Source organism: Hippopotamus amphibius, chromosome 6 (genome assembly GCF_030028045.1).
Source record: "Hippopotamus amphibius kiboko isolate mHipAmp2 chromosome 6, mHipAmp2.hap2, whole genome shotgun sequence".
Classification (NCBI taxonomy): domain Eukaryota; kingdom Metazoa; phylum Chordata; class Mammalia; order Artiodactyla; family Hippopotamidae; genus Hippopotamus; species Hippopotamus amphibius.
This window is the reverse complement of record NC_080191.1, coordinates 40,951,013-40,978,233: the sequence shown is the minus strand read 5'-3', so window position 1 is coordinate 40,978,233 and position 27,221 is coordinate 40,951,013. Positions and strand designations below refer to the sequence as shown.

General features: G+C 39.9%; 1 long non-coding RNA gene across 2 annotated transcripts in view; it reads left to right on the top strand.

Moving 5' to 3' along the window:
- Positions 1 to 1,966: 1,966 nt before the first annotated feature.
- LOC130855474 (uncharacterized) overlaps positions 1,967 to 27,221 on the top strand; it is a 33,937-nt gene continuing 8,682 nt past the window's right edge. The window contains exons 1-3 of one of the 2 annotated variants that reach the window (XR_009054323.1): positions 1,967 to 2,073; positions 3,639 to 3,708; positions 13,161 to 13,516. This is a non-coding gene — a long non-coding RNA (uncharacterized LOC130855474). Of the gene's footprint in view, positions 2,074 to 3,638; positions 3,709 to 13,160; positions 13,517 to 27,221 lie in introns of those variants that run through there. The other variant, XR_009054324.1, reaches the window with a different exon arrangement.

Here is a 27,221-nt window from a genome sequence, read left to right as displayed (position 1 = left end):
GATTCTAGGATTCTGGGAAAAAGCACTTTCTCTTAAGAAAGAGGAAAACTGAGATCACCAGTATGGTTGCCTAGCCCTTCATAGAGAACTGCAGAACTAAAGAGAGAAGTGCTAGAATCTGGGGCGTGCTCAATTTTTCTTTGTTCCTTTTGAGCAGTTTACCAGGGTCACTTCATAAATCCCCTTCTTAGGCCTGGAGTGTAAACAGTTGAGGTTTGGGACATAATACTGTAAGGTCTTGGGTTTGACCTTGGTGAGGGCTGATTAGCTTTTAAAGGTTTGATTTCAAAGCAAGAAAATCACCTTACAGCAAATTTATGACTACAAACTTTACTGAAAACTGCAATCGTCTTTGCCAAGTATGCTCAGAGTAGCAAGTGGGCAACAGAGGATGGGTAGATAAGTTAATATTTGCTTTCCTGCTAGAAAAGCAGAAAAATATATATGTCTATAGATGCAAGTCGAGTGTTTATCCTCTGTCACAATAAGACTGTCAGTCATAGGTGACTACCCTTACCACCCCTTTGATTGGGGCTTAGGCTTATTTTGCAAAAATATCAAATACACATTTCCTGTTGCTATATATGTATATATCCTGTATTAAGCTAAAGGATGACAATTTGCCCTTCCCGAAAAAGGAAGTATATACATATACTCTCACAAAATCATCCACATGTAATGAATTGTCTACTAGAGAAGAATTTGATGTTCTTTGGTTATGTCCTTATTTTATTTATTCTCAGGGAGAGTATAGAATAGCTGATGAGACAGCAATTAAAAAAAACAAAACAGACAGAGACACCCAGAGTTAACCATACCCTAAATGTACTCTGCCCTCTGTTAGCTACTTGACTCAGTCTTATTGTGGGCTTATGCTGGGGGTGTGGGGGGAAGGGCTGTGAGGCAAACTGATGAGGAACACCCATATCCTAGTGAAATGGGACAACATACACAGCAAAAGCAGCCTCGAAGGAGAAGAAAAACTCACAGAGGGCAGTCTGAAGATGCACATCGATGAAGAAAGGGGCTGTCACATAGACTTAGTTTTGACCATTTCCATTTCATTTCTCTACATGTTAAGAAGTTGCTTTCTTAATATGTGGAGGCAGGGAAACGGTGGGTTTGCATCTAGAAATACTATTCCAATTTTACTTCTCAACAAATAGCTTGAATTCCTTGCTGTTGGCTAAAGATCAGGGAGACCAGACCTTCCCAGTAGGGTTGATGTGGAGTAAATGGGTCATTGGAACTTGCTGCGCCAGTGGAGCAAAGTCAAAGTTGGGGGCACTTTGAGATGATATGTTCCTCCAAAGTTGGGGTGTATCATATAGCAGAGCAGCAGGGGAAGGTGGGGGTGTGTTTTTTAGGTACAGCATTCTCCACTGTTGATTGGTTACACTCTTAGAATTGCCATGTCCCGTGCCACTTTGTGCCAAGCATATAAAATATCACTGTGGGAGTGGAGTGAGTCACTAGCATTTTGTACTTAAGGGACATACAGTTAAGTCACGTGAACCCTGATCTAAGTAGAGCTTCAGTAATAGAAGTCTGCCTCTAGACACACAGAGTTACATAACTTTGCTGCTTGAACTTCTTTGCGTGTGACTGTTTTGTTTATGCAAGTCATCGCCATGGTTACCTCCTCAACTTGGACATTACATAGAGCTCTGTATGGTGAAGGTGCTGTTTACATGTCTTAGACTCTGGGTTCCAGCACTGATGAGTAGCCTTTTTAGTCATGGGTGTGTTGCAATAGAAATTAGTGAATTATTGAATGTTGAAGAAAAATAAAACAATGTTTGTGTCTCCATTAAATTTTTATGTTGAAACCTAACCCCCAACGTGATGGTGTTTGGAGATGGGGGCTTTTGGGAAATGATTAGGTCATGAGGGTGGAGCCCTCATGAATGGGGTTAGTGCTCTTATAAAAGAGACTCCAGCAAGTCCCCTTGCCCCTTCCACCACTGAGGACAGAGCAAAAAGGCAGGCATCTATGAACCAAGAAACAGACTCTCTTTCACCAGACACCTAATCTGCTGGCATCTTGGTCTTGGACTTCCAGCCTCCAAAACTGTGAGAAATAAATTTCTGTTTTTTATTTTAAAAAAGAAAACTTTAGGAATCATTTCAGACAGAGAGAGAGAGAGAGAGAGAGAGACAGAGAGAGGACAGGCAATGGCAACAACAAAAGAAAGTAAAGTAAGAATCGGCACCAGGCAGTTCTCAGTTGATAGACTGAGTAGATCCAATCGGACAATTCCATGGGAGTCCTGTACTATGCAGCCAAGTCGCTTAGGGATTTAAGAACATTCCAGGGCTTCTTTATCAATTGGGTCAAACATACGCATTCTTTCCACTTAAGTAAATGGTGGTTATCCTAAGCCTCCGAAAGGCAAGTCAGATTTCTTCCAGTTAAGGAGATACACCTCATATTTGGTATATTTCTCTAGTTACATAAATGTTTACTGAAATTCCTCCAGGATTATAGGTTGAGAACTTGGAGAGACCCTTTATTATGTGACAAGTTGCTCCTCCAAAGATGGAAAACTCTACTTGAGATTTAAACTCCTGACCAAAAATACCTGCATAGGATAAGGATAGATATATACATTGAAACCACAAATACTAGAGCTACGGTAGGTGGTTTGGGGGAAAGGATATGGATTGGGAAGAAATATTTGAGATACTAGAAAATGCATTGTAATGTATTACCTCCCAGCCCCAAGCTTTATTCGGCCTTTCTCTGCACAGGAACATAATAGACTGTGGTAGGCTTTAAATGGTCCCATTTTATGTTCATTCTTGGCTGAGACGGCCCTGAGGTTGAGGAAGGGAAAGGAGAAACTATAAGTCTTCTTTATATCAAACTCAGGCTTAGAGAGAACAATGGAATTGATCGTGTTCCATAGTTCAGACGAAGTCACAGCCTCACAGTGTAGCTCTCTCTTAGGTAGAGGGAGAAGGAGTAAAGAAGGGATGCGAGAGAGAGAGAGTGAGACAGAGAGACAGAGAGAGACAAAGAAAGAGAATAAGGTGGCGCGGAGACAGTTTTCACAGAGCATCACTCTGAGTCCCCTCCACACTGGGCATCGTGATTACTATGAATTCTTTCACTATTTGGAAGTTGGAAAGTGGTCAGATTGACTGAATATTTGGGTGTGGACCAAAGCAAAGATAGGGTGCTTCAGTCTAAAGACTAACCTATTAATATATAACTCTACATATAACTCTCAAATCCCCATGTGAAACATCGAAAAACAATAAATAAATTGCTATGGGTGTGTTTTAAATGAAATAATAGAGAGTTATACAAGGCACTACTTTTTAATGATTGGCAAGCCAAAGTGATAAGTAGACAGTAAACCCATGAGTCATCCTTTCCTCATCTTTTCCTTCCTCCCCCATCAAATAGATGAGCTGGCTCTGTTAGTGTGCATGGTAGAGTTCTGTCCAGACCCTCCCCGCTCCCCGACCTCCCATTGCTCTAGTTCATATTCTCATCACCTCTTGTCTAAACAGTGGCACCACGAAATAACCATTGATTGTCTATTTTGTGTCTTACCCTCTGCCGTGTGCTCAGAGAGAATTTAAGAAAATATAAATCGGTACCTGCTCTCATGGAGCTTATGTTTTTTCAGGGAGAAGAGAAAGCAAGCAACCAATTGCACAATTCATTATTAATTAAAATGTTGATGGATGCAACAAAGGGTAAGTGTTGGGTGTTGGGAGCATCCGAAAGACACCTAAGGAAGTTTTCCTTGAGAAACTAATACTTGAGCTGAGCTTTAAAGAAGTGCTAAGAGCGAACCTGATGTAGAGGGAAGCTCCAGACACAGGGCAGAGCATTCCAGTAGCCCTTAGACATGAAGAAGAACCAGAAAAGCTAAGAATGCTATCGGTGCTGGAGCAAGGAGGAAGGCAGGAAGAGGTAAAGGCTAGAACCCAGGAGAAGATGAAGAAAGGAGGCAGAGCGAGAACCCAGGGAACTTGAAAGTTGGAAAAGGATTCTGCTTTCTTCTTGGGTAATGCACAGCCTATGGAGTGTGATACATCCTTTGGAGATCAGTTCACATGCCTTTTCCTCCAAGCAGCCTTCTTTGATGCTCTCTCTTTTCTCCACCTCCCTTCACTGGGCTGTTTGGTGCCCACGGTTTATCATTGCACATGTGGTAATGCAATTATTTGCTGTGTGTATCTATCTGCATTTGATGGTGAGCTTCTTGAGGTCAGAAACCACGCACTATTCACCTCCATATAACCCCAAGTTAAAGCTTTCCCAGTATTCCACTGAAGGGAAACAGTTTGGTACCAGTAAACACATAACTATAGTCCGGGTGGGGGGGAAATCATGAAAGATAGGAGGAATAATCTGAAGTGTTAAAAGATTTTTTTTTTATTTTAATTTTTAAAGTTGGTTTTCAAGAAAGTGTGCAGAGGATTTCAGAATTTTTTAAAATTAATTAATTAATTTATTGGCTGCTTTGAGTCTTTGTTGCTGCACATGGGCTTCCCCTTGTTGTGGGGAGCGGGGGCCACTCTTCATTGTGGTGCACGGGTTTCTCATTGCTGTGGCTTCTCTTGTTGTGGAGCACAGGCTCTAGGTGCGTGGGCTTCAGTAGTTGCGGCACATGGGCTCAGTAGTTGTGGCTCACAGGCTCTAGAGCGCAGGCTCAGTAGTTGTGGCGCATGGGCTTAGTTGCTCCGCAGCATGTGGGATCTTCCTGGAGCAGGGATAGAACCCATGTCCCCTGCATTGGCAGGCAGGTTCTTAACCACTGCACCACCTAGGAAGTCCCCAGAATTTGTTTTTAAGAAAATATTTATGGGTATTTAGAATTAAAATTTTTTTTATCGTAATCATCCTCCACCCCTCCCAACGCACATGGGTATCTAGTAGTAAAGGAAAGAGAATCTTTATGAGTATGTAGTGAAGTAGGGAATTTCTTTTAAATCATGTGACTAAGAAATTGTGTATGAAAGATGTTGGATACTAGAACAGACCAGCGAAGACAAGGACATTGTGTGAGAGCCTCAGCCCTCGCCATTGGCTGTCAACTTGACAGGCTTCTTGACTTTACCTATGTGTTCCCTCTGAGTCTCATTCAACTCAGGCTTCCTGGCGGCCACCACCAACCACTGGACTAAGATGAGACTTATTGATCAGTGCTCATGGAGGGGTCGTTATTTACATACTTTGACAAAACTCCTGCATGTTCTAAGTGCATTAGAAAAAGGCTCCAATTCTAATAACAAGGCATTTCTAGACCCCATGTCATAGAGTCTGCCATATTCGCCTCTGGGAACATATTGTAATGAGAGATTACTTTTCTTTAAAAAAACTTTATAATCAAATTGTGCCTATTTCTATCAGGCTTTCCTAAAACTGAAAATGTAACAGTTTTAAACTTCTATAACCACTTAAAATATTGAAATAATTTTGGAGGCTCTAAGAGTATTTGCTAATAAACCATTCATTCTGATTACACAAAAGGCCCTGGTTTGCTGCAGAGGGAACATAAGGCACACTACAGGTATGGATTTACTGCACCAGAAATCAGTGTAAAGCAAATGCACTGGCTCTAGCAAGGCAGGTTAATTATTAAATTCACAAGTTTTTTTTTTTTCAAAGACTTGGTTGTTCCAAATACATTTTGAAAGCTTTCCAGCGGCCTGTGAATTAATATCTTCTTCCTTACCTCCCCATGCATGTTCACTCTGATCATCAAAAACATCCAAAATCATTCTTCTAATCTTAAAACTGGACTTTTCAAATAGCCTTCAGTTCCCTCCTCAGGGTGAATCAATGAATGCGTGAATAAAAATCCTGAAAATTCAAATGTAGGTCTATTTTAAGCAAAGTCAGATGAACAGCTGAGAAACAGGTCCTGCCTATAAAGACATAATCCTTTGTTTCGTGTTGCTATCTTGTCATCCCTATAGCTGAGTTGGAGCTGGAGCTAGAGGTCTGCTCTGGTCATCCAGTCCTTGGAAGATTCAATGGGAAAGTACACTTTTTAAGCATAAGATTTCAGAAATCCTGATGTATCAACCTGGATTCAAGGTGTGATTTTGTTATAAGGAGCAGTAATGTTTTTAAGAGATGAAATTTCTGCCCACTAGGCCTTGATGATTTAGTCTTTAAAGATGAAATATGTCAACTACACAAAATGTGTAATGATTAACAAAATTAATTCAGCCTTCCAAAGCCTTTAAGAGTCATTTGTGATTTTATTGAGGTAACAAAATAACAAAGCAACTCTTAATTGTCTCTGCCCATGGAAAAATCAATAGCTAGCTTTCAATTTCTTTTTAGACGATGCTGTAGACTTTGCAACGTAAATACTAATAAGCAGAGACATACAAACAAATGATAACTAAAGAAGGTGACAGAGGAAGAAGGGTCACTAGTGGATTCTCTACAGACTGAGCAGTGAGCCCCAGCTCTTATTTGCATTTGGCAGGAGTGTTTTTTTGTTAAATCCTTGACTATGTATATATGGTCATATATATAGGCTCATACTCTTATGAGCGTTAACATGGATGCAAACTGGCTTTTCAAGAATACAGTCCAGCCAGAACAAAAGAGCCACCCGGCCTACTCAGGTTTTCTGATGAAGATGTCATGATGAACAGTATTCAGTATTTTTGTTACCCACTCTGCCCGCATTCCAAGCAGCATATCTTACCTCTGGCTTGTATTCTTTGTTTGCATCCTTGTTCTGTTGTAAAAGAACTAATGCTTTTATTTCCGAGGTTTAAATAACTCAATATTTTTGAAGATTTCAACAAATTGACAGAAATATGTTAGTGGGCCTTGTGTCCTCTGTACTTTGATGCTGTGCTATGCTGGTCATTTGATTATGCAAGACAGGAGGCTGCCTCTGGGCTGCAGGCAGCCGTCTCTATGACAATCATTTCATCTATGCCAAAATATCGTCTAAAAGAGAGTTGGTTATATGTGGACATTTAAGGATATGGCTTCCTTGTACAAAACTGAAAAGTATTTTCAAATTCCAATATTTTATAAACAATATATGTGTAAATAGCTAATGTTGCAAAAAGTGATTTCTCAGTGAACTTTATTTTAAATTTATTTCACATACAGGATAATACACATCCTGATTTGTACCTTTGGAAGACATGTTTCAGGGGTGGCAGAAAATAGTGGTAAATGTTCCTTCTCAGAACAGATTGCTGTGCTGGTATCTGTAGATGCCCCAAGGCTGAAGCTCCTTTTCAAATTATTTTTAAACTGCTTGAATCCCCAACCTCCCACCATCCCCCATATGGCAAGTTCTTAATGGTGCTATTTCAAAGGAAATCCACGGTTGTGATGCCATGTGTGTTTGTGAGTGTGTTAGGAAATGAAAGGAATATATAGAGACAAGAGAAACAACTTATCTTAAAAGATTTTTATTTGTTCAGAAACTATATTTAGATATAAATGGAAGTAATACATCAATCTATTTCTCTTCTAGTCAAAACTAATCATTCTTCCCTGTTCTTTATTGCATTTTGTTAAACCTCTATCATACTTAGTATCCTAGTTAGATTTGAAATGTTGTTGTGTATGTGTATTCTTTCCAGCTCACTGAACAGTGATTCCTTGGGAAGTGGGGACCAGGTTTTGTGTTTCCCCCTCTGCCCCCGTGGGCTACTCGCAGTGTAAACAATAGATGCTCAGTTATTGTCCCTTCAATTGAATCCAGCATTTCAGACCTTTTGGAGAGATCCAGCTGCTAGGTAAGACCATTTCGTTTTGTTTCTCTGTGAAGGGCTGCACTCAGGAAACTGAGATCAGAGCCACAGTGGGAAGCTTTTTGTGTTTTGAGACATTTTTGTGTTCACAATATAAAAGAAACAGCATTGTTGCAGCGGTTCTTTCATGGAGGTGGCTGAGGACACACACAGAGGCATTTGATTTCTCTTCTAAACCCATGGTGATGCTCATGTCACAGACACACCGGAAGTCGTTGTAGCAGGTGGACCCTGTAGCGGCCACAGGCCCAGAATGGATTGCATAGGCCGAGGCTGTGGATGGAGGTGGGGGTGAGAATGGAGAGGTGGAAACAGGTGAGGAGGAATTCAGCCAAGGTATAAATGTTTCTAACACTAACTCTTTCATTGCTGTGTAGAGTAGAGCTGCTGGGAGTTGTTCCATAAGTTCTAGTTTACGAAATGGCTGGATGCAATGCTAAACAAAGAAAAAAAAATGGTAAACAAACAAAAAAAAAGGTAAACAAAGAAACATCTCATATGCTGAAGTGTCATTAAAAAGGAATGTCTGGGGAATTAAGCGACTGTCTTGAGAAAAGGGTCAACAGTGATTTGAAGTGTGGGAATATTTTCAAATCTGCACACGGTAGCCAGGCATCAGGATTAGGTGCTATAAGCTGTGACAAAAGCAAACCCCACCTGAAGATCATATTGCTCATCCTTTTTGAGTGAAGCCCAGAGGCAGAAAAGCTTCTGAGCCAACCTTTCTCTTGCGTCTGCTCAGAACTCACTGTGGAGTGCTCTGCTATTTCCCTTCCTCACACGGGTGGTGCTACAGGTCGTCCTGATTCTTTGCCCCCTTCCCCCAAATGATAGCTCCCTGGAGCCATTAACTAAAACAGGTAAAGCACACAGTGCAGTCAGTCCAGGCTGCACTAGCATCCCCTGAGGAACTTAAAACCCTGCACGCTGATGCCTGAGGTCTACCCCAAGAGTTCTGATTCACTGGCCTGGGTTAGGCCCTGGACATCTGTATTTTACAAAATCAATCCACGTGATTCTAACAGAGCTAAGGGATCCAAGGTTGAGAGGCTCGGTGCCAGAGTATTAAGAACAGCATACGCTCAAGAGCATCAGTGCAACTGAGCAGGGCGGTAGAGACAGCACTACTGGGGCATCGGCAGTAACCACCACAGTCATCTCCCCAACAGCAACGGTGGCAACAACAGAGGAGCCATGCTGGGTGGGGAGGATGCCAGGAAAGGAAGAGACCTGTACTCATACCCTAGCTCCACCAGGCACCGGTGCATGGAATCACGCCAGCAGTGCATGCCACGCTCCCGGCACGGGGCTGGGGACTAGGCGTGCAGAGGGAGCAAGACCCAGTCTGTGCCTTTGAGCAGAACAGACAAACATTACAGGTGCACGATGTGAGGACATAGGGGACGCCAAGGAGGAAGTCTCATTCCACCTGGGTGGGAGCTGTGTGACCAGAAGAAGAAGCATTATCCTTGAGTCTATCAGGTGGCTTGGGTGACGGGTGTCGGGTGGTGCCAAGGTGATGGTGGTGGTGGTCATGGGAGTTAGCGTGGAGGTGGGGAGAACAGCTTCATATGTTGATAGAACTGCAAGCACTTAGTGTAATAAGGCTGGAGGAGGGTCAGGGCCAGGCGGGAGAGGGCCTGAGTGTCCCCTTAAGGAGCACTGCACCACCAGGGGGCTGTGGGGCCCCAAAAAAGGAGTTCAGGGAGGGAGTCACGTGGTCAGGGTTTTGTGTTGAAGAAATCATTCTGGCAGCAGAATGGCATTGGGAGGGACCATGATGGCAAGTTTGGGAGCAGCTACAATTGTCCAAATGAGAGAAACTGAGTGTCTGAATAAAAGCAGGAACTGAGCGTTGGAGAGCAGGGAGATGGTCAAGAGAGAAGACACCGAGTACTTTCTTTTCCTAAGTAGCTTATCGACTCCTCCCGTTGTCCTGGTGGCCTGGGTGCCTGTAAGTACACTTAACCCAATAAGCAAAGAATGGCACAATGATAAATACTTTTATCAACTTTCTGCCAGCCCTTTAACTTTTAGAGATTTTACTGCTCCCTTTGAAAACCAGAAATAGTGAGATGAAGTGATGTGACTCTGATATAACTTGTCTTCACCAACAGTGTTAATTTCTTTCTATGGAGCTGGGCAGGTTACCTTGTATATATGATTCCCAACTGCTGTCTCTAAGCAGACCATTCAAATAGTTGACTAAATTCATTACATTGTTGGAAATTTCCAACCAACCCACAATTCAGTAACCTTAGCTGGGTGGGTTCTTAATTTCCTGATCTTACACCACACCCTGAATACAGATCTAATGAGGGAATGAATGTAGCAATTCTTTTATTTGATTTAAAGCTTATGTTTTAGTTTCCCTTGTAAGAGAAAATATTTTATTATACAGTGGAAACAAGTGATAACAGTGTTGAGAGGGATAAGCTTAGCGCACAGAACATAGACCTCCTGTGTTCCTGTAGGGGAGCGAAAAGTAGCTGAGGGTATCATTTCTAATCAGGATCTGGTTTGATTTGTGCTCCCACTGCATCAGTGGCAGTTCAAAGAGTGGTTTCCAGCACTTTGCATCAATATAGTAACTCTGGGATCTTGGAAAAACTCACATTTGTCATCTAAGACAGGAAGAGTTGAAGAATATGGATACCCCTAAGTTAAGTATATTCATTATGAAAAATGAGTTGCCTCATTGCAGCGTTGTTTATGATGGAAAAACTGGAAACAATTAAAATTAAAATAGTTAAATAAGCAATGGTGTATTCCTTTAATCCAATGTTATTCAGTATTTAAAAACTGAGGAAGTTTGAGGTATTGACTTAGAAAAATGTCCATGTTGTAGGGAGTGGGAACAACTACAGAATGATATGCAAATCAGAGTTATTTGTACAAATAACTCGATCTACGTATATACTGTATGTTAGTACATGTACACGGACATATATATGTCTACAAGGTGTGGCAATGTGGTGCGTGCACTTGTGTAGGATGAGTAAATAACTGTGGCAGTGACATGTTGGAAAACAGGCATTGCATGTTTTCCTTTCTAAATTTTTTTTAAATTTTTTACACTGTTTTATTTTTTACTGAACTATATTACAGTTAACATACAATATTGTGTTAGTTACAGTTGTGCCACAAAGTGATTTGACGTTAGATACACACACACACAAATGACCTCTATAATGTATAATAACCATCTGTTCCCATAAAAAGCTATTACAGTATTATTGATGATACTCGTTATGCTATGTAATACACTACCCCGAATTATTTATCTTCTAGCATGTTTTCCTTTTTATATCACTGAAATTATATTTATATACATCTATACACGTATATACATATATATATAAAACAATAAACGTCTAATGAAAACACCCAACACAATAGATGGATTCATCAAATTAAATGTGTTATATTTTAAAACCACCATCAAGTTAAGACCTTTTATTTAAGGCCACTATGAAAACATACATGTTTCTGAGTCCAGTCAGAGAGCCTGGCAAGGATGACTTGATGTTTTAAAGATCTTTGTGCTTGTAACTCCAATTGTTTTTATTCATTTAGAAGAGTATACCTCAGCATTCTATCTGGGTGGTCCAGAGATTGAAGTAGTGTATTGTAGCATTCCGGAATAACTGTCATTAGGCAATCAGGATCTTGCAAACTATTACATTCTAAGTATGTTTTCATTGCCTGTGTAAATATTTTGATGATGGCCTATGTGTACTAATAACATTTTGCATAACAAAGAATAACAGGTGCAGCGGAAAGGGAATCAAGTTCCTTGAGGATGCATTTTCAATTTATCCTCTGTGTCTTGACTTTTCTAAATGTATGATAGTAATCATAACTATTGTGGTGTAATTGGTTGCTAATGAAAACCTTCTTTGGGGGATTCCCTGGTGGTCCAGTGGTTGACTCTGCGCTTCCACTGCAGGGGGCAGGGGTTTGATCCCTGGTGATCCCTGGTCAGGGAACTAAGATCCCGCATGCTGCACCTCACTGCACGACTGAAAAATTAAGAAAAAAAGAAAAAGAAAGAAAAGAAATGAAAACCTTCTTTTGGAGTAAAGTAAGAAATCTCCCCAGATGAGTTTAGGAAATCATGGAGAGGCACTCTGATCAAAACCTCTGCTTCCTGGGAGTGCAGCCCTCTTACAGCCTGAGGTGATCATTCCCTGGACTTTGTTGAGCCTGCGTGATTAAGGGCAGGAAGAAGTAAGGACAGTGTCAGGAAAACACAAACTCAGGTTTGTCCATCCAATGATCAGAGGCAGTGCTAACAAGCGCTTGAGGCTGCAGCCCACCCACACAGATGGAAATGTGAGCCCTTGGTAATTTAGAAAGGATGAATAACACCTGCTATTAGCCAGGGCCAGAGAACAAGGCAAACTCCTTTTGGCCTGTAGACTTTTCTTCCTTTTAATGGATATATTTGGAAATCTAGTTTAATGTGCACTTGTGGTTAGAAGAAAAACCATCAAATCACTTTCCTATTGTGATAAAGATTTTTGGAATTCAAAGAAGGTGAATCCTCCCTCCCCCCAAGAATTGCCCGACTACAATTTCTGGTAAGGTATATAAACTAAACCCGTATGTTTCATGCTATTCTTATGTGGAGTCAACCTGAAAATAGAATTTAAAGGAAAATCAAGACTAATACAAAAAGTACAATGCAAGTTCTTTTCAGCTGTCTTGGCATGAAAATAATAGGCAGAAAGCAATGTCTGTATTGTAAAATGGAATAAAAATTGCTGGAAAATTAATACAATAATACTTCTGTGAATGTCTGCAGAGAAAAAAATTCAAATTCATTCATCCAACATAAATATATTGGTTCTCCCTCCTCAAACTTTTGAGGTTAGTTTTGGGGATGTTCATTTTATATAACTTTATGAACATGAGATTAATGTTCATAGTCTTTCTGATGAGACACGATTTTCTCTCTGTCTCTGTCTCTTCGTCTCTGTCTCTGTCTCTGTCTCTCTTTGTTGGTGTAAATCACTTTGTCTCAGTTATCCTAAATAAGAATTTGTAATCTTCTCAAACGCTAGTTTTTAAATCCTAGTCTGAAACCAAGTGAAGAGCTGGCACTTTAAAAATACCTATCAATCTAATCTCTCTCCCTATGTAATTCTAATTCATCTCTACTGGAGAGTGCAAGGCAAGTTATTAAACACTAGTATTTCATTCAGTCACTGAATCTTCTCCTATAATAGACATGAATGTTCTACTTCATGGCTTTCATTACTAGGCTTGTAGGCTCTTATAATTGTTTAATAAAATTTAAAAATGTAACACAGTTTGCTGGAAAAAATGACCCCATCTTTTTCTCCTGGCTGTTGGGTTATGGATATTTAGCTCCGATTTAGACAATTCTCCCCCTTCAGTGTTCCTGTATTATTGGTGAAAGAAGAGTAATGGAAACTCCAACAAGAAGATAAAATGGCAAACAGCATATCAACTGTGTTGACTGAGAACACAGCACTACACATCGAGTAAGAGTTCATTACATATTGAATTAATGGGGAAAAGTGTTCAGAGTTTTAGGATTTGGTTCTATGCAGTGTGCACTCAGTTATACCAGGTTTAGTGAGGCTGAAAGAGAAATCAAGTTTCGGAGGAACTAAATTATTTCTGTAATAAAGAGAGCAGTAGTGTGTACCCATTTGGCAGGGAGGGTTACTATTAATGCATTTCATCCATTTAAGAGAAATCTATTAATAAAACATTATGGTTCAGGCAAGTGAGGACTTACAAAGTGAGTATGACTTAGGCATTTCCCCCAAGCTGTTAACATCAAAAGAGGGAGACAGGCTTCTGAATATCCTATCATAATGCAATATAATCCATGTTAAAATCAAGGTCAGGTTGCTGGAAGCAGAGAGAAAATAATTCATCTTAAATTTAGACAAATTTTCCATTTCCAAAAACAAGATTTCTTCCTAGTCCAGCATATGTAAAATTTTTGGGTAAAGTACATTTTTTAAAATGTTATTTTAATGCAATTTTTACTGGTAAGAAAATACAGGAGTTCCTTGAAAGAGAGTAAAAACATCTACAGGGGTATAGAAATTGACTTTTGTGGGGTTATTAGCATGAAACTTACAGTTTTTAAAAATACATGGGACATTTCTGGAAGTGAATTGAATACATTTGGCCTTAAAGATCTCAATTTTATTTTTGAAAGATTGGTAACATACATATCACATTTTCTTACTGTAATGCAGTAAATAGATGACTGAAAATGTTCTATACATTTAGAAAGTTTAAAACACACTTCTAAACCAGTCAAGGAAGAATTAATAGAAATTAGGAAATTCTTATAAATGAATAATAAATGAAATACTATATGTCAAAACTTGGGATGCAGTAACATTGTGCTGAGAGATAAACTTGTAGCCTAAAATGCAAAAAAAAAAAAAAAAAAAAAAATTGAGCTAAGCATCTAATTTAAGAAATCAGAGGGAAGAACAAACTCACTGAATAACCCAAAGAAAGCTGAAGAGACAGAAATTAATGAAAGAGAAATCAAGATACAAATGAGAATATCAGAAAAGTCTGTTTTTAAAAGAGTAATAAAAATGTTAACTTCTTTCAGGCTTTCTCAAGGAAAAAAAAACAGAGAAAAGGATGTTACTACACATGTAGCTTTACAAGGTTAGTGAGAGAAAACAAGTTTATGCCATAAATTTAAAAACCTATGAGAAATAGATGTGCTCCTAGGAAAATAAAAATGATCAGAACTGACTCAAAAAATAAAACAAAACCCAACTTGTGCTATAAACATGAAAAGGATTGAATTAAAAATTTAAAATTTTTCTGTGAGCAAAATCTTAGGCCCAGATTATTTTCATAGACGAGTTCAAGGGGTTGATAATTCCAAACTTAAACTTTTTCAGAGAAGAGAAAAAGGTGAAGCACTACTTCTTAGCTCATTTTAGAAGTCCATTACAACCTTGATATTAAAACCAGACAAGGATGGTATGAAAAAAACTTATTAAAAGAAATTATTAAACATAGAGGCAAAATTCTGAAACAAACTACCAGCAACTAAAATTTAGCCATTGATTACAAAAAAAAATCACAGCCAAGCTAACAAATCTAGGACCAATTTAGCAGATTAAGGGCATGTGACAGGAGAGAGGGACATGCTTACCGCTACAGCTGTAGAACAAATATTTGATAAAATCACACGCCCTTTCATGATTTAACAAGTAAGCAAACACAACTTCTGGTAATAGGAATATCATCACTACCTTAATTGGAAAAAGTGACTCTAAAAAATTGTATTTATTTTTCAGAGATCAGGAAGGTAACTAAAAATAAGCTTTCTTCCGCCATAAAAAGATGAGGAAAGATTGTTAATATTTAAACCATTTTTTTGCCCCATTATGTATATAAATGTGTGCATGTTTGTACAAATACAAATATACACAACCACACAGAGCTTTACTGCACAGTAGTTAAGAATGTAAGTTCTGGAGGAAAATTGCTAAATTAAAATCCTAGGATTATATGATTTGGGGCAAATTTTCTAACTGTTCCGTGCCTCAGTTTTTTCATCTGTAAAATGAGTGAGGAAAACACCTCATTGGGTTGTTGTGAGAGCTAAAGAAATAAATAAATGTGAAGAATATAGGAAAATGCCTGGCAGATTGTAAGCACTCAGTTTAAGTATTAGTGGCTATGGTGATTTTTTTTTTTTTTTTTGGTGCTAAAATATCTCCTTTATACTTTTTCTGTATTTTCTAAATTTTCTACAATATTTTACTTTTGTAAAAAGAGCAATTTTAAACACACACACACACCTATACTGCTCACATACACCCCACAAAAGCCCTTTGATCTGAGTTGCTTCATATGCTTCCCTGGGAGGCTGGGTTGTGGCGAAACTTCTGAAAGCTCTGCACTCACCCATCTGGGTACTTCTGTGCCTGCTGTTTCTCCTAAGGCAGGACGGTTGAAGTCTTGCTCTGACCATGTGTTATCACCTCCTAACAGTCCACTCTGAGCCCTGGTGACTACAAAGGCAAAGGAAAGGCTCTTTCTGATCATGTTGAGACAGAATGCAGCAGAATCACTCATGAAACTTCCTAATTAAGGATGTTCACACTGTGCCCCTCAAGACTGTGATTTGGCAGGTCAGAGGATGCTTGCAGATTTGCAATGCTGGTGCGCACCTGGGTTGTGATCAGCTGCTTTATTCTGCTTTCACTCAACCTTTCCCCGCATCCTGTCACAGGCAGCCCTGGGCTAGTGGATTTTAATGGTATGCAGCACTTCCCAATGAATTTTAATTAATTTTCTGAATTGTTTGGGAAATAGTCTAGATTAGAAAAAGGAGAAACTAACAACGTTCCTCAATCTCAGAAGTTTAAATTTTCATATAGGGAGACAGAAGTACACACGTAGGATAATTACAGAGCATAATAAGCGGTCTTAAAGGAGGAAGTAAATGGGGTGATATGACAGAGTGACGGGAGAGGAGGCTTGAAACAGGTGCCCGGGGACAGCTGCGCTGAGCAGGTGATGTTATAGTGGAGACTTTGAGATGCAAGGGAGCAGTTTATGCTCAGAATAGAAGTGAATGTTTTCTAGACAGAGGCAACAGCCACTGCAACAGGAAAGCACTCTGCATGCTCAAGGTTGGTGTCTGGATATCATGTGTAGGAGGAGATGCTGGGGAGGTCAGTGTATGGGGACTTGTCCAGGCCAAGGACTTTGGGTTTTATGCTAAGTGCAGTAGAAAACCACAGGCTTTTCAGTGGGGTATGGTGAAGGTGACATAGGAAATCGATGTTTTCAGATTACACTGGTTTATATATGGAGATAGATTGGTGGAAAATAATAGCAGGAGCAAGGAAGCTTTCGGGAGACTAGTGCAATAACCTAGGCAAGAGATGATGACAGCTCGGACTAGGGGGGTAGCAGAGGGATGGCGATGGGTGAATCAAGTTGGGGTCTTTTTTGGAGGTGGATGGCAACTGGTATATTTGTGGCAGATTCATGGTTCTGATTGGCTATATGGCAGTTGGAGATCAGGCCATCGGGTCAAAAGCCACTGCAGGGCCTCCTTCCCATGAAGGCAAATGGAGAGAATGCTGACTGATCTCACAGGTTCAAAATCCAAGTTCCCATTTGTCCTTTTGGACTATTGGAATAGTTACACTGTGGCTATTGTAAATGCCTTACTGTGTCAAAAGGGTGAGATGCTGTTTTTGCTGAGGAATCAGTTTTCTGCTGCAGAACTCCATATTCTGGGCACCGTTTGGGGCTCACTCAATTATCCTCTTATGTCAGAGGTAGAATAAGTCTAGGTTTCCTTAGTCCCCAAGAGTCCCACAATGTGGGGCAGGCCCCAGAATCTACAGGGCATCTAGTTCCATGCTGCACTGAGGAGTCCCGACCTCATCTGAACCTCATCCCTCTTGAGAGGACCAGAGCTAACTTACTTCTTGGAGGCTGATTCTGAGCCGGAGCTAGTCCAAGTGCAAGGCAGAGTCCTCCCATTCTCTACACTCTTACTCAACGTGACTGTGGTCTCTGTGAGTTCACCCCAACCCTGCTCAGCCCCTGGGTCAGCTCTAGAGAGTCTAAGGCTGCTCAGGAACTGGGGGGTGGGATAGGAAGGAAAGTGTTACGTGGTAGCTGCTGGGGGCAAAAGCAGAAGTGGAGTTAGCAAATGCCTTACTTCCCCATTTCCTATCAGGAGAAAATGGTGAGATGTTGCAGAACCCACAGTTCTCAGAGGGGGTATATATGTGTCACATGGTGGAACATTCCCAACTACACAGCTTAAAGAAAATATAAATAAACCAGTGTGTAAGTCAAATGACACACTGATTGCCCTCAGCATGAGGAAGGATTTCTGTATGCATATTAGCTACAGTTTACAAGGGTGCTTCCAAGAGTGTGATCCAAATTCTTTATCTCATCAAATTTTATAAAGGACTTGGGCCTTTATGCTTATGGCACTGTGTGAGGGGTCAGGAGTAAATTTAGAAGCAATTTGAAGACATGAGAGCTATAACCATATATTTTACAGCTTAAAAACAGAAAACAGTAATATGGATATAAATGCAGTAAGAGTGGTACATATTGTGTCGAGAACTTATTTAGGTTCACTTGAAGAACAAGTGTCAAAATAATACATCGAGCAAGAACCATTTAATTGAAAACTGAAAAATTTTGTGTTTCACTGAATCAAAGAAGCTATCAAATGTAAGCCAGCTCAATTTCAGAAATGTTCATATATGAGAACATGTACATTTTAAAGTCAATGAAGGTTTTTATAAATGCTTTTTATAATTGTTTTTAAATAAATGTTTTTAAAGGCAGAAAGAGTGTCAGAACAATATATTTTAAAACGTTAACAGAGAAATATTATGCTTTAAAATGTTAAAAAGATACCTCTGGGAGAAAGGAGTGGGGTGGGATAAAGGACTCTATATATCATTCTATATACTTTTACATTATTTGAAATTTTTACAATGAGCATGTATTGAGAGAATTTGTGTGTGTGTGTGTGTATGTGTAAATGACACTGGTTCATATGGGTAAAGCTACATGTAAATATGCTAGTCAAAAAATTTTGTGTATGGAGCAAATAGGCTAAGAGATCCTGACTTTATTAAACACGGCAAACACACAATTCAGGGAAGGTCAAAGAAATTTTCTGTTTGTGCTTCAACTGCACATTCCTACCTGCTGTGAAATAAACCCAACCTTCCTGCCGGGGTCTGTTGATTCAGCTTTGCCATCTGGAGCAATCTAGCATTCACAGTCTGAATGGAATAAAGCTGCTTTGGTCAGGGGCTCTGCTGGGAGCAGCGGTAGATGGTGTAAATTACATTCTTTCCATAAAGTAGCAGGGCTTTAAGCATGTAGCTGGGTGCAAACCATTGAGCACATGTGGCCGCCAAGAATCAGGATATAGGTTATTCTCTTGGATTTCATGTGTTATCTCACATGGAAGAGGGGAGAATTCAGATGCAGGTCAGAAGGCAAAGGTTTGTGGGCGAGGACACTGGGCAGGCAGGGCCATAAAGTCGGGGAAGCGGCTGCCTCATTATTCGTGAGTGCTGTTGTTTCTGAGAACATTCTGTACCTTGTGCACCATAGGCTTAGTACACATTCCAAAGCCATTTTTTATTATCTTTTAGAATCTCATTTTCAGAGCAGGTAGATAAATAAGCTGATAGTTAAACCGATACATTCCAACGGAATCCACCCGTTGACCATGGGACCAAAGGACATCACAGTGCTTTAGAGTCAGTGCAGAAAGCAGCCTTCTCAGGTCTACTGGAAAAGAACATTCATTTCTTCATTCATTCATTATTCATTCATTCAATAAATTACTTATTGAGTGCCTTCCATATGCAGGAAATACACACTGATGAAAACAGAGAAGTTCTTGCCCTTGTAGAGTTTACATTCTGGTGAAGCTGACAGAAAATGAACAAACAAGAAAAGAGTAATTAAATTACAGAGGTGACAGTGCTATGAGGGGTGTGAACAGAGTGACATAGAGAGTAAGTGGGAGTGAGTGAGGGGGTTCTTCATACATTTGGGGGTGCAAACGAGGCCTTTCTGCTTACTGCTGAAGGCTGCAAAGGCAGCAGTAGAAGCTTCAAGAATCCTTCCCTGAGCCTCAGGAGACCTGAGTCTAGGTGGGAAATATATTCCTCAAGGAGCCGCCTGGCGGTGAATCTAAATAATCACAAATCCGTTAACTGAAGAAGAATAACGTTTATGAGAAAATACTTTATAAACTGTAAAGAACTGTATAAGATTACTCCATTCAATGCTCATAATAGCTCTTCTAAGTAGGTCAGATAAGGATTAAAATTAGTTAGATGCTGGCAAGCCCAGCACATTATTTGCAGTGCCTGGTGCCAAATAAAAAAGCAGGACCTCTTGTTCAAAAATGATTAAGAATTTCAAGGTGGAAGCAGCAGAGCTTTAAGCCATGAAAGTTCTGGGCACAGGGCCCTGTGTGACTGAACAGGTTGTCTGCTCTTGAAGGCCGGCCCCGGATACTTCGTGATCATCAGGTTTGGTGGTGAAGGGTGGGGGAAGGAGTAATTTTTTGCGACATTTATATCCAGGGTACATAGTTTTGCAAAATACTAAATTGTCAAATACTAGTTTTATTAATGTACCCATACCATCAAGCTTATTCCAAGAAATCTGGCCTGTTTCTTCATTTGGTATTTTCTACCCTTTCCTTTCAATAATTAAAAAATCTGGAAGGGTGCTTAGAGGGCCAATATCTTTTCCAAAAATCTGTAGCAGTTGAGTTGTTTGAATGTAAGTCATCTTGGGAAAAACGACTTTTGTGCAGTAAAGAGGTCTTGGTTTGAAATAAGAATTCCTGAATGTGAGTCCTGGTTCTACCATTCAATATTTATGTGATCCTGAGTAAGTTGCCTAACCTCACTGAACTTTAGCTTCTTCTGCAAAATGGAAGAAATATCCCTTTCCTAATGAGTCCGAATTGTTGGTAAGGAGTCAGTGAGATCATGCCTGCTGACCTGTAATGCGTGGCTCATATAGAAAATGATTCTTCAGTGGTTTTCTGTCTGAAGGCTGAGAAGGGCTGACAGTCAGCTGGCTTGCGCTGATTGTTAATGGGAGGTGTCATTTCTGATTGGGAGCATGTGTTCCTTGCTGGTTATTAAATATTTTGAACATCATCCTTATATGGTAGAATATGTGCCATACTGATTTGCAGAAGAATGGTAAGTGTACACTTTTATTTAGTGTATTAATAATGTCTCAATGGGAAGACATGCAATTTTTGAAAATTGAGGTCAAATTCACATAACATAAAGTTAACTATTTGAAAGTGAACGACTCATTGGCAGTTAGTACATTTACAGTGTCGTATAATCATCATCTTTATCTAGTTTCCAAGCATCTTCACCACCTTAAAAAGAAACCTGGTACTCATTAAGGAGTCACTCCCCCATTTCTCCTTTCCCTCAGCCCCTGGCTACCATTAATGTTTTCTGTTTCTATGGATTTACCTATTCTGGACTTTTTGTGTGAATGGAGCCACACAATATGTGGCCTTTTGTGTCTGGCTTCTTTCACTTAGCGTGTGTTTTCAAGATTCACCGTGTTGTAGTGTATATCAGTACTCATTGCTTTTTATGACTGAATAACATTCCACTCTGTATATATGCCGCAGTTTGTTTATCCATTTATCTGTTGCTGGACATTGGGTTTTTCCCATGTTTTAGTTATGGGGAATCGTGCTGCTATGAAAATGAAAATGCTTTTTGTATTGATTTCAATAACTGTTTCCAGTTCTTTAGGTACATACCTAGAAGTGATATTGCTGGATCATATGGTAATTCTATGTTTAATTTTTGAGGAACATATCATGAAATGTAAAGCCAAATAGGTAATCAAATAGACTATTTATTATAAGATATAATAGTAGAAAGAAAACACTTCCATTCTGTTTCTTGCTTTTCTGCCCCAGCTGCCAGTTCTTGAACTACTGCTACCACAAAACTGACCAAAATCGAGGACTTGGATTCCAGAGCCCCTGCTTTTGACCGAGAGACCTCCCAGCTGAGGACTTGAATTAATAAGAACGTGTTAGATTTCAGTGCTAGAACATATCAGCCAAGTTGCATGTTGTGTTTCCATCTTCCATCTATTATGTGAGCCTTTTGCTTTTAACAATCCCTGAGTCAGTCTAGTGAAGAGAACTATTAGCCAAGGTTAATTATCATCACTGAAATGTAAGTAAATGAAAGAAAGTGAGTCATGCACTAAGGCGATTTTATGGCAGTTTATGAGGGAAGGGTAAATCAAGTGTTCACATCTAAACGACAGGGAACATTTGAGTGGGGCTGAATCATAGGTTTGAGTGGATATGTATTTTATAGCACATGCCTGTAGATCCTTAAGGTGATTGTCCCACTGCTGTGATCAGATTGTTCTCTTCCTGGAGGCCCAGCTGTGACCTCTCCAAACCCATCAGGTGCAGCCCAGGACACTTCACATGGGGGCCACCCAAACTGGGGAAAAAGAAAACAGAAGGGGAAGAACGAGAGCAGCAAAGTCACATTTCTTCTTCAGAGTTTCATCAAGAGCTAGCTCTCTCTCATCCCACAGCTGGCTATTTCCCCTACAATTCATACATTTTAACACATTTTAGCACAGCAGCCTAAGGAAAGTAGCACGTGGGGAGTACATGGGAATGAAATGACCAAAGAGAAAGGATGGTATTTCCCTAGCCCCGTTATCACAGATGCGTTCTTGCCTAGATGCCCTTATGCCTTCTTCACCTATTTGTTATTCATTTATTTAGTTAATGATTTGATTTCTAAGTCTTCCCCAGGCACTATTTTACATGTTCCCTGGAATATGGACATGACTCAGGGCGAACTCTGCTCTCAGTACACTTGTGGGTAGAAGAAAAGGTTGGGTGTGGATGCCTACAGCCTTAACATGGTGAAAGGGGTGTAGGGGAGGGACTCTGGTTAGAGCATGGACTCTGGTCCCAGCCAGCCTTGATTTGAATCCTGTTCCACCTATCTCTGTCCTGTAGGTCCCCATCTTTAAAATGAGAATAATACTAGGACATATCACGTGGGCTTGTTTCAAGGAAAGCACTTGGAACAGCATCGGCACTACGTAAGTGCAATAAACAAATAAGTGACAAACACTGTAACGGAGAAAAGACTGCAGTGCTCTGGGATCCAGAGACAGACATGTGCTGGGAGACTTCATTTGATCTAGGCCTTGAAGTCTCAGCTGAACTCTCTATCCTATGTTCTTTGTTTACCTGTCCATCTGAGTCAGTGCTCTCAGCATTAGATAAACAGAACTTTGCCCAAATTTCTCTGTGCATATCTATTAGCGTGTAATATACACCCGGCTCTTTAACCATGCTTTCTGAGGACAGTGAGAGAGACATTTTTTTTTTCTTTGCTTACATAAGGGTTAGTTATTTGTCCTTTAAATAATCAGACCACTATTTGCTTGACTTTGAGTTAGTCACTTTACCTCTCTGAGACTTGGTTAACCCATTTGGAGTAGAAAAGGTCTGGACTCAGGAAGCACTATGGCTTTAAAAAAACTAACTCTAAATATTATGATTATTAACAATATTGTTGTGAATTTTAGCCTTGTACATCACTCACATTGTTTGTGAAGAGTTGTCTACAAATCATGTAAGCCTTGGGCCTCAGTTCTTTAGTGATTGGTTTCTCTCTGAAGTTTTGTATTATAGAATCTCCAAAGGAGCTTCCCAAAACTATAAGACTGCCAAAAATTCTATTTGACCAAAAAAGTTTACACCCATATTTATAAATTCCATCCTTATCCACCCCACCCCTCTGTCTGTCTTTCCCTTATTGTACTTAGTTAAGGAAAAGCTTACTACTGCAGTAAGGTCAGTGTTTTTCCTACAAATATAGAAATCTCTAAAAGGAATAGACTTTTTTTTTTTTTTTTAAATTTGTGATCTAATTTCAATTAGACCCACTCCCTAATTTCACTCTGCTTTGGTTTATTTATACTTGTTACAGATCCACGTGCTGTATTGCCCAAGAAAAAAATTGAACTTCTGTTTTCTGTGGGCTAGAATCATTGATGCATTTTGGAGTGTCATGGTTTCCTATAGTGAGGATAGTTAACAGAATCCACTGGACCTAGTTTAAGAAAATGGGACTTAATTCTAAGAATGGGAAGTCAGAAGCAGGTTCTAGACTGAACTTTCAGGAACCACCACTGAATTGGCCTACCTAAGTAGCTGCTGCCTTTGAAAGAAGAAGGAAGGAAATTTTAAAAACCTGAAGTTATAACTGCTAGCTCTGGGAATAGCCCATTATGCTGTAATGTGCGTCGTCAATATGGATGCACCCCTCTTCCCATTCCCTGCCTCTCAACACCCACAAAATTAGGGACCAGACATTGGAACCTGTACTAATTTTCTACAGCTGCTTAACAAAGTGCCACAAACTGCTTGGCTCAAGCAACAGAAATGTATTGTGTCACAGTTCTGGAGGCTAGAATTCCAAGAGCAAGGTGTCAACAGTGCTGGCTCCTCCTGAGAGCTGTGAGGGAGAATCTGTTCCCTGTCTCTCTCCTAACTCCTGGTGGTTTGCCAGCAACCTTTGACGTTCCTTGGCTTGTAGATAAATCAGTCTAATCTCTACTTTCATGTTCACATGCATCTGCCTATGTGCCCAGTTTCCTCCTTTTATAAGAACACTAATCACATTGGATTGGATGCACCCTAATGACCTCATCTTAAATGATTATATGCAAAGACTATTTCCAAATAAGGTCTCATTCACAGGTACTGGAGGTTAGGATTTCAACATTTTTCAGGAACACAATTCAACCCATAACAAGATCTCTGTAATTATTGCTTCAGAAAAGACAAGAAAACCAGACGCCGTCACTGCCATGATACTACTAGAAGTAGCAGGGTTGCTAGAATGGTGTCTCCTTCCAAATCCTGGGTGGTTAGGTCTGCTTGGTTTTGGAAGTTTGACTTTGGAAGGAACTAGAGCTGTAAGCAAATCTGGCAAATGATGAAAGTTCTGTAGCTCTTCAGCCTCTGGGATGCTGATGGGGGTGGAATGGAGATGGATGGGCAATAATAGAGTTGGATGAGCTGATCTGCATTATCTTCCATTTAGGGAAGTGGAGACCTGTAAGAGCTGCTGTGAAGACTAATGAGGTAATGAGTGATGGGCTTAAACAACAGCATCATTCGTTAGTAGTGAATCACTACTTTCAGTCCCAGGACACAATTTATTAAATCTCCTTTCAACTACTACAAGCTACGTATTCATGGACTGGAAATTATAAGTATTTAAAAAGGCAACTGATCTATTTTCTTCTGACCAGCAGGATTATATTTAGGCCCAAGATCTTTGAAACCTGTCAGAGCCTAGAGGGAATGTAGTATATGAGTACAAAGGAAAGAATAAGGAATAAAGGAAAACTTTGACTTATGCTGGGCTGGTTGATAATGTCTACCCACCTGTTATTCTCAGTTAGAAATCTTAAGAAAATCTTCATGCTTCCCTTTCTCTCACTTCCTAGCCCAATTTTTTCATTGCCAAATCCTAGAAATTTTGCCCTAAAATTAATCTCAAATTTGGCAGTCCCATTTCATTCCTGTGGCCACTCTGAATTTAGTCCCTCACCACTTCCAGACAGATGTTTGTAATAACCTGGTATTCCCACCTCTAGATTCTTTCCCATTTCTTCTCTCATGCTGTTGTCAGTTATTCTTCCTAAAAAGAATCTGGCTACGTTCAACCCATTTTTCAAGTTGCTGCTCTCCTAATTATTGTTATTAGTAACAATAGTAGAAGCAAACATTTGTTCTTTTGATTTTGTAATTTTCTCAAACTTTTCCCTGAGCTCCGTTACATTTTTAACTGTTTGCTTGATAGCTCTCCCTGAATATCCTATGAGTATCTCAAGCCCCGAAGCAACATGCTCCAAATTGAATTATTGATCACCTACTAATCTCCTCTCTGGAGGTCAGGGTGCTAGCACAGTAGAGCTCTGGTGAAGGTCCTCTTCCAGGCTGCAGACTGCCGACTTCTCCCTATGTCCTCACGTGGTGGAAGGCACTAGGGAGCTCTGTGGGGTCTCTTTTATAAAAACATTGATCTCACTCATGGAAGCTCCACCCCTGTGACCTCATCACTTCCCAAAGGCCCCACCTCCGAATACCATCGCATTGGGCATAGGATTTCGACATGGGAGTTTTGGGGGGACACAAACATTCAGACCATAGCAATAACACTGTGAAACTATCCCAAAGGCTGGAAGCTTGAGGAGACCACAGGAGCTCCACTTCACCTTGACCTGGCATCTAGCATCTAGCATCTCTTCTAAAATCTGTACTCTTGTGTGAATCTCGGTATAATGTGGCAAATACTCGTCCTCTTGTACTTGCCGGTCTAAATCTTTTTTTTTTGTTTTCTTCCAAAGCCTATACCCTCTCCCCGCTCTTCCAGGTATCATTGTAAACATCACCTTTCAGTCTAGACCAGCTTCTTTGCAATCTTGAGAGTTTCACTTTAGAATAAATTGATAACACTGGTCTTGTGTTGATTATAAAATAACACCGGTAGTACATGCAAGGCCTTAAACTTAAATTTTATTTAGCCTAGAAGACCACGGGAAGGGTTCAGAACCTGCTTGTGTATATGTTCATGAGAATGCACATATCCTTGAGAAATCTTGAAAACAAGCCCAATTGCTATTAATTGCCCCTGATTTGGTTTTATTGCTTGGAATAGCATCTACATGTAATTTTTCATAACTAAGAAATATGAATTATTTTATTTCCTGATTGCATAACATGCAGTAAAATAAGAAAAAAAACCTTGCAGGCTAGTTTTTTTGGTCTGTATTTACAAGGCTTTGTTACGGATATATTCAAGGACTGAGGCCTCAAAGGGTCTTTATACTGATCTCTTGCACACAGACAGCATAACCTTAAAAAGAAACAGCTGAATTACATTCTCTAGCTACTGAGACGTAAGATGCTTTTAAAATTTTTTTCTTTTTCCTTTCCTTTCCTTCCCTTCCCTTTCCTTTCCTTTCCTTTTTTTTCTCTTACTGGTGTCAGTGTCCGTACCACCATTCTTAAATTATAAGGCATGGGATATGAACTTAAAACCTTCCTTGCAATTTTAGTTCATTTTCTTTACATGGTTATCAATAAAGATGAAAAGTCTTTATACTCTCTTAAGATAGCAACTCATAAGTTTAAAGAATGATAATAATTTTTATCTACCTAAAATTAGAGAAAAGAATGAAATTTGCAGCCCAAGGTGCATTTCAGGCCATGGTTTAGAGGTTTTTTTTTTTATCATACTCCCCCCATCTCTACCTGCTGACATTCTACTTTTTTCAGCCTGTTTCAAATGTCTCATTCTTCACAAAGGCTTTCCTGGTCCCAGCTAACCAGTCAGGATTTCTTTCTTTTCCCACCCTTTTTAGGCCTTTGTCCTGCTGTTATGACACTTTGGTATTTTAGTCTGTATTGTAGTTATTGGGGACACACGTGGTGTAAAAGGGAAAGCACAGACTCTGGAGGCAGGCAGATGGGAACGCGACTGTGAATGTGTTTCCTGGACTGTGTGGCTCAGATATGTTACCTCCCTCACTGAGTCTGTCTCCTCATCTTTAAAATGAGGACAATCGTACGTGTTTTGCAGAGCTGCCGTGAGAATTAAAGAAAAAAATTGTGCTTGGAGTCACTCCAGGTTGCGCCTGTTATTAGCAGTGGCGGAAACCCAGCCTTACCTGCGTCAGCACATTTGCATCTCCTCTAGGGTATGGATTCTGTCCTCTTCTTTGGATACTTTGCAGAGGCTGGAAGCATCTTGAATACAAGTGCTAGAAAAATCTCCGTGGAATTGGAAAAAATTGGTCTTTTCTCCAAAACAAAC